This window comes from Apodemus sylvaticus, chromosome 22 (assembly GCF_947179515.1).
Source record: "Apodemus sylvaticus chromosome 22, mApoSyl1.1, whole genome shotgun sequence".
Taxonomy (NCBI): domain Eukaryota; kingdom Metazoa; phylum Chordata; class Mammalia; order Rodentia; family Muridae; genus Apodemus; species Apodemus sylvaticus.
In genome coordinates this window covers 17937338-17945948 of record NC_067493.1, presented here as the reverse complement: position 1 = coordinate 17945948, position 8611 = coordinate 17937338, and positions in this window count along the sequence as shown.

Sequence of the window (8611 nt, the reverse complement as noted above, 5' to 3'; positions counted from 1 at the left end):
AATGACAATTTATATTATTCCTTTTATTCATTTTCTATTCAGTCTTAAAGTTAAATTTTCAGTTATCATGTTTGCTTTGGTCTTAATCATTTGCAAAAACTCTGTGGATTTTAGGGGCATCGGTTATGTGCTTCTCTATGCTCTGAGGTTTTTCGAGGTCTTCAACATGTTAGAACAATTAGAACAATTAATTGAAATTTTTCTTTCTTTCTTTCTTTTTTTTTTTTTTTTTTTTTTTTTTTTTTTTGATTTTTGGTTTTTTCGAGACAGGGTTTCTCTGTGTAGCCCTGGCTGTCCTGGAACTCACTCTGTAGACCAGGCTGGCCTCGAACTCAGAAATCCACCTGCCTCTGCCTCCCAGAGTGCTGGGATTACAGGCGTGCTCCACCACCACCCGGCTGAGAATTTTCTTTAGTAACAACTAACAATGCTACCTGAAACCGATGAGCATTTTTCAAATTAATTTAATTTTATATGTTTGGATGTTATCTTAGTTAGGGTTTTACTGCTGTGAACAGACACCATGACCAAGGCAATTCTTTTTTTTTTTTTTTTTTTCTGGTATTTTGGATTTGGTTTTTTCGAGACAGGGTTTCTCTGTGTAGCCCTGGCTGTCCTGGAACTCACTCTGTAGACCAGGCTGGCCTGAAACTCAGAAATCTGCCTGCCTCTGCCTCCCAGAGTGCTGGGATTTATAGGCTTGCGCCACCACCGCCCAGCGACCAGGGCAATTCTTATAAAGACAACATTTAATTGGAGCTGGCTCAGAGGTTCAGAGGTTCAGTCCATTATCATCAAGGTGGGAGCACGGCAGCATCCAGGCAGGAATGGTACAGAAGGAGCTAAGAGTTCTACATCTTGTTCTGAAGGCAAACAGGGGAAGATTGGCTTCCAGGCAGCTAGGATAAGGGTCTTAAAGTCCATGCCCACAGTGAACACACTTCCTCCCACTAGGCCACACCTACTCCAACAAGGTCACACCTCCAAATAGTGCCACTCCCTAGGCCAAGCATCATCAAACCACCAGAGGTGTTTTACCTGCATGTCTATGTACCATGTGTATGTCTGATGCCCTCAGAGGATATAAGACGGCATTTGACCCCCTGGAACTGGAGTTATAGATGTCTGTGAGCCACCATAAGGGAGCTGGGAATCAAACTTGGGTCCTTTGCAATAGCAGCCAGTGCACTAACCACTGGGCCTTCTCTCCGGGCCTCTGAGCATTTCCTTTATGGTTTCTACTATGTTTTTCCTGGTTTTAGATTCTGTCTTCACTTGTTTAATTCAAGTTAAGACCCTGAATTCAATCTCTAGTATAAATGAATCAAAGTGTGTGTGTGTGTGTGTGTGTGTGTGTGTGTGTGTGTGTGTGTGTGTGTTTTAAATCTCTCATCTACATGGACCAAGAACTGTCGGACTGTTTAGTGTTGGTTGGTTGGTTGGTTGGTTGAGACAGCATCTCACTGTGTAGTCCTGGTTGTCTTTGAACTCTCCCTGTAAACAGACACTGAACTCACAGAGAGCCACCTGCCTCTGCTTCTCCAGTGCCAGAATTTAAGGCATGTGCCACCACGCTTAGCCCTATCTTTTGAGACCCTGTCTCAAAACAAAACCAGAACAACAAACCAGAAGACAAGTGTCCTGCTTTAAATGAGAAATAGCCCCCATAGGCTCACATAGTTGAACATGTGGTCCCCAGTAGGTGGTGCGGTGTATGTGGGAGGTTATGAAACCTTTTAGGAGATGCAGCCATGTTGGAGGAAGTACGTCACTGTGGGCGGGCTTCAGGGTTATTAGCCCCGCCCCACTTTCATTTCCTTCTCTGCTTCTTTCCTGTTTTCAGAGACACATATCTCTGCTGCCTGCCAAGGCCGCTTCCTGTGATGCCTCTTTACCATTATAGACTCTCACTGGAACCATAAACCCCATGCAAAGTCTCCCATCTGCAAGTTGCTTCTGCCCATGTTATTTTATCACAGCAAGAAATATAACTAATATGCTTTGTACGCAGAAAAGAAAACAAGATGAGGCTTTCTCCCTCAAGGAGAACACAGTGGCTGTGTTTCCCTCCTCTGCTGACCAGGGAACAGACACAAAATGGGCAAGTCAAAGAGACACTTGGCTATTCCTCCTAAAACATTTCATATCAATTTGAACAGATATTTATAAAATGTGTTATTTTGCTATTTTTACCTTTAAAATGTACCAGACACTTTGGACTATTTAAAAAGACTAAATATTTTAAAAATACTTAGTGTCGTCAATTCCACATCCGACAACCGAACAATACTAAAACGACTTTTCCAAGTGAGCAGGCAGCACAGACTTTTTTCTCTTGTTTTCTCAGTCTTCTGCTCAATGCCCTTTAGCCCACTGAACGCAAGATAGTGGGGTCAAGTTACTAGGACTAAATTACTCTGGGTAAAGGAACTTTCAGAAGGAGTTGGTGTAGTTGGACGGTCAAGCCTGTGTTTGGTGAGCTCCATCCTCCGTGGAAGGAAAGTCAAAAACAAAAACAAACAAAAACTTGTTTGAAGAAAATGCAATTCTGAGGCTGGAGAGATGGCTCGGTGGTTAAGAGCACTGACTGCTCTTCCAGAGGTCCTGAGTTCAATTCCCAGCAACCACATGGTGGCTCACAACCATCTGTAATGGGAATGCCCTCTTCTGGTGTATGTGAAGACAGTGACAGTGTACTTACGTACGTACATACATAAAATAATTAAATAAATCTTTTTCAAAAAGGAAGGAAGGAAGGAAGGAAAGAAAATGTAATTCTGGAGCTGGAGAGACGGCTCAGTGGTTCCAAACACTGGCTGCTCTCTGAGGACTTAGGTTCACTTCCCAGGGCCCACGTGATGGCTCCATCTGTAACTCCAGTTCCAGGAAGATCTGACACCTGCTCCTGACCTCACACACGGTACACTTATATATACACAGGCAAACAAATACACATGCAGTTAAAAAATAAAATAAAGTTGATTTTACAAATTAAAATGGAAACTAATTAAAATCTCTATTTACAAATATCCTAAGCTAGAAATCTTCCAACTATTATCTTTAGAGGAGATTTAGTTTTTATGCACACACCCAATCTACCACATCTGTTAAGAACATTAGATTCATTGGAAAAGCCTTACTACTCTACTTAAAAAATAGCCAGTAGAGATGGGCAGTGGTGGCACATACATTTAGTCCCAGTACTCAGGAGGCAGAGGCAGGCAGATCTCTATGAGTTCAAGACCAGCTTGGTCTACAGAGAGAGTTTCGGGATAGCCAGGATTATACAGAGAAACCCTGTCTAGAAAAAACAAAACAAAAGATTAAAAAACAAAATAGCCAGTTAAACCCAGATTTGGCACTTAGCAATAGAGTTATTCATTGTGTGAATAAAGGTGTCAGAAAATAAGCCAGTGAGATGGCTCAGTGGGTAACGGCACCTGTCACCAAGCCTCAGAGCCTAAATCCGACCTCCAGGTCCCTCATGGTAGAATGAGACAATGGATTCCCTCAGGTTGTCCTCTGACTTCCACATTCATGCCCCGGCCACACACCCACATGCTATGCACATGTGTGCACACACACAGGCATGCTCCCCGTTGGTCCTCCTTAATCCATCCCACCCAGTCCCCCATGGCCAAGCCTGCTCTGCCAGCCACAGTTAGTCTATAGCACTTTCCCTGTTCTCTTCTAGAAGACTCTCCTTCATATCTACAATAAAAGCTTCTCCTAAGCCACACCTTGGAGGGGTCATATCTTTCTTGTATACACCAACTAAGGTCCCTTTCCCCTCCATAGTATCAGGAAGGGACTGAGCCAACACACATAAAGTGGAAGTGGACAGGAAAGACCAAGCCCCCCCACCCCTACACACACACACACACACACACACACACACACACACCGATCTTAGCTGACACTTTGGGTCCAGGTGTGCCCGTGTCTCCTCCACAGCCCAGATTAGCTCAGTCTGAAAATTCCCTCTTTGCCTCCCTCTGATGGCTGTGACAGCCCTGCCTTGCAAACAGAACTAGAAATATGAGAAGTACCATTCTGAGAGGTACCATGAGTGTTGGGAATGAACTAGGACTCTGCAGCACCCAAGGACACTCTCCACGAGGAAGAAAGGAAAGAACCACATCTGAGCTGTTTTTAAAGACTGAGCTAAAGGCCCTGGAGAGATGGCTCAGTGGTTAAGGGCATTGCTGCTCTTCCAGAGAACCCGAATTCAATTCCCAGCACCCATATGGCAGTTCATAACCATCCGTAACTCCAGTTCTAGGGGAATCCGGTGCCCCCTTCTGGTCTCCATGAGCACTGCAGGCATGTTATGCACATATTAAGGGCAAGCAGACACTCATCCACATAAAATAAAAACAAATCTTCCTTAAAAAAAATAATTGAAGCTAAAGCTTGGTTCACACAAACGGCTAGGGAGAATTCCAAGCGGAAGAACAAGGAGCAGCTGTCAAGACACCCCGGTGGCAGGAACATGTAGGAGATAAGAAGTCTGAGGTCTCAGGTCACAGAGCAAGTGGCAGATAACATTCCAAGGAAGTCCTACAGGCTGGAAGCAGACTGGCAGTCACCTATGAACCACTGTAGATCAAAAACGAGGCAATTAAAAGCTCAGGACAAAGGCAGTGCACACATATTATATATTAATATTATATATTCATATTATATATTCATATATGTATGACTATTAAACATTATGCTAAAATATTATATATTGAACTGGTAGTGATGCTGTACAACTTTAATCCCAGTACTCAGGAAGCAGAGGCAGGTGGATCTCTGGGAGTTCATGGCCAGCTTCGTTCCAGAACAGCCAGAACTACCTAATAGAGATACTCTGTCTCAAACAAACAAACAAACAAACAAAAATACACTACATTGTACAGGTATTAAAGATGTTAATACTAAAAGAAATGCCTTTTTTTATGCCAGTCTTTATCCCATTTTTCAGTTTCAAGAAACCAGACTTGCAGAGAGTTCAAGGGGCCAGAACTAGTGAGACAGCCAGGATTTGAACTCAGTTCTGTCATTACTCCAGCTCACAGACTACTCACCATAGACCCTCTAGCACTCCTCAGTGAGATACCTTGGGACCTAGCTGGTGAAAAAGTCAACATGCTTGCTTCTGAGTCTGGCGACCTGAGCCTGATCCCTGGGTCACACCTCGTGGAGGACGTATGTCATGGAGTACATGTGCACAAATATACACGCACAGACAGACAGACAGACGGACGGACAGACGGACAGACAGTGTATGGTGTAGTCTAGTGTATTATAATGTAATATAAAAAAGAATCTTGGGGACCATGTAGAAGAAGCGAGAGCTTATTCATTTGTGGGTGGGACGGAAGCCTGGCTTTACAGATGTCCCCTGAAGATGGAAGAGAGCTGGGTGAGGATTTGTGAGCCATGTGCACGTTTCCCTGGGTGCACACATCGCTTCTCTGCTTTTCTTCAAGTACTCTTTGTGCCATTTGTACCTCAAAAAGTTTTATACCTAGTTTCAGGTAAGTCTTTAAATGTACTATTATTGTTAGAATTACTACTACTATTACTAGTATTATTATTGTTGTTGTTATTATTATTATTGTGGGGGTGGGGGTTGTCTGACCACGCCCAGGCTCAGCTGTAGTCATTTTGTTCCATGCCCGCCAGCTACTTTTTATTGTTGCTATAACATGCCTGCCAGTCATTGACACAGAAAAATAACGTGTGTGTGTGTGTGTGTGTGTGTGTGTGTGTGTCCCTTTATAAGCCTACTCTGAGAAATGCTTGATGCCGTGACTCAGTCCTGAATTCAGAGCTATGGTCATGAACGTTCGGTATTAGGTTGTTCATTAATAAACTATTATTCCTTAACTAAGATTGGTGTGTCTATGGCTTGTGTGGCAATTTCTGAACTTCAATTATTGTTGTTGTTGTTGTTGCTGCTGTTATTTTGACACAGAGCTCATGATATAAGCTCTGGCTGTCCTGGAACTTGTTCTGTAGACCCAGGCCAGCCTGGAATTCACGTCCAGGGGATTGAACCCAGATCATCGGCCTTGTATCTCAAATTCTTTACTCAGTGAACCATCTCTGTCATGGTGACAATCAACACCAAGAAACATGCTCGACTCTGTCAGAGCCGCAATTCCCCTGCCATGGCTAATGTAAAGACTCCACCGTCTCCCGTTTTATTTGTGTCTAGGTGTTTGTATTTGCGGGGCTGGGATCAAACCTTGCACACTCTGGGCTCTGCTCCTGAGCTACATCTTTGGTTCATCATTTACTGTCTCAAATGTACTTTGATTGACAAATGGTTTCTTTTTAAAAAAAAAAATTCTTAAAATATTTTATTTATTTACATTCCAAATGTTGCCCCCCCCTTGGTCCTCCTTCCCTGAGTTCTTCACTCCTTTCCCCCCACCTCTGAGAGGGTGCTCCCCCACGGATCTACCCACCCCACCTGCCCGCCCACGCCTACCTCACCTCTTCCAGCATCCCTCTTCCCTAGAGCATCATGTTTCCACGGGATTAAGTATATCCTTTTCCACTGAGACCAGACAAGGCAGTCCTCTACAGCATGTCTCTCCATGGCTGGAGAGATGGCTCAGCAGTTCAGAGCACTGACTGCTCTTCCAGCGATCCCGAGTTCAATTCCCAGCAACCACACTGTGGCTCACAACCATCTGTAATGGGATCTGTGTCTGAAGACAGCTACAGTGTATTCATATACATAAAATAAACAAATAAATTGCCAGGCGGTGGTGGCGCACGCCTGTAATCCCAGCACTCTGGGAGGCAGAGGCAGGCAGATTTCTGAGTTTGAGGCCAGCCTGGTCTACAAAGTGAGTTTCAGGACAGCCAGGGCTACACAGAGAAACCCTGTCTTGGAAAAAAAGAAACAAACAAACAAACAAAGAAACAAACAAACAAAGAAACAAAGAAACAAAGAGAAAAAACCAAAATCCAAAAAAACCCAAAAATAAATCAATAAATAAATCTTTAAAAAATATATTTGTCGAGCATCATTGTTATGCCCACAGGAGAGTAAAACGGTGGACATGCAACAAGAAAGGCAGTCAGGATGGGGGCGTGTCCACCTCCGCCCTCCTTCTGCACTGACTTCTCTCACTTCGAGTCATTTGCAACCCCCTGGCTTTGTGTTTCTTGTTTCTGTGCCTGCATGTGTGAATAGCAGGTGTTTAGCGCTGTGGCTCTCACGCCAAGAGGAATGCCTAGAAGGAGTAACTCAGTACAAGTCCTTCCTTGGCCAGTTACACCCACACTCCTGAGGCCCTCACCCTCCCAAGCCTGGGGAAATAGTCATCTGCATTCACTGCTGCGTTTCATACAGAGGGAGGGAGAGAGGGATGGAGGGGGGGAGGAAGGGAGGGGGGAAGGTTGTATAAGGAAGGGCCACAGACTAAGTAGCTTGGGAATGAAGATGTTTATTCTGGGTCATAGTTCTGGTCCACGGTCAAGGGTCCTGTCTGATGATGGCCGTCTGGATGGGAGGGTCTGAAAAGGTGTGAGGGATTTCATGGCAAAGACTATGGGTGTGTTCTTTTCTCTTAAATTTGTATCATAACAATGTCTTAAATGTAATTCCAGCCGGGCAGTGGTGGTGCACACCTGTAATCCCAGCACTCTGCGAGGCAGAGGCAGGCGGATTTCTGAGTTCGAGGCCAGCCTGGTCTACAGAGTGAGTTCTAGGACAGCCAGGGTTATACAGAGAAACCCTGTCTCGAAAAAACCAAATCTAAAAAACCAATAATAATAATAATGATAATTCCTTAGTCTTAAGTTGTCATAAATTGTACATTTTCAAAGGATTGTCTCATGTACACACACACACAGGAGTACAGATGCCCTCAGAGGCAGAGGCATCAGCTTCCCTAGAGCTAGAGTTATAGACAGCTTTGAGCTGCCTAATGTGGGTGCTGGAAACTGACCCCAGGTCCTTTGCAAGAATGGCCAGGGCTCTACCACTGAGTCTTATCCCAAGCTCTGGCCATGTATTTGTTTGAGCTTTTGTTTTGTTTTGTTTTGTTTTGTTTTGTTTTGTTTGTTTGTTTGGTTGGTTGGTTGGTTGGTTGGTTGGTTTTTCGAGACAGGGTTTCTCTGTGTAGCCCTGGCTGTCCTGGAACTCACTCTGTAGACCAGGCTGGCCTGAAACTCAGAAATCCTCCTGCCCCTGCCTCCCAAGTGCTTGGATTAAAGGTTGTTTTGGTTTTTGATACACTCTGCCAAACTATACCTTCCAATTGGAGTGTTTTGAATATTTTTTAAAATAATTGAGGTGTGTTTATTACTATATTAGTATTTTAAATATGTTTGCCATTCAGTTATTTTTCCCTATTTACCATGTTTCTCATTCCGTCTCCCCCTTCCTTTCTGGGAAATCTTGGATGTTTCAGGACTCCTTTTCAGCTTATTTAAAACATTTCTAGCACATTTCTCTGTGAAGCGGCTACAGAGCTGCCCTGGCCACCCCTTCCCTCAGGAGGCTTTCCCCACTTTACATCAGTATTTCATCAGTCTGAGCAAGGGGCGGGGGCCACTCCTCTACTGAACCCCTTCACTTTATCTACTTCTAAACAATACCACT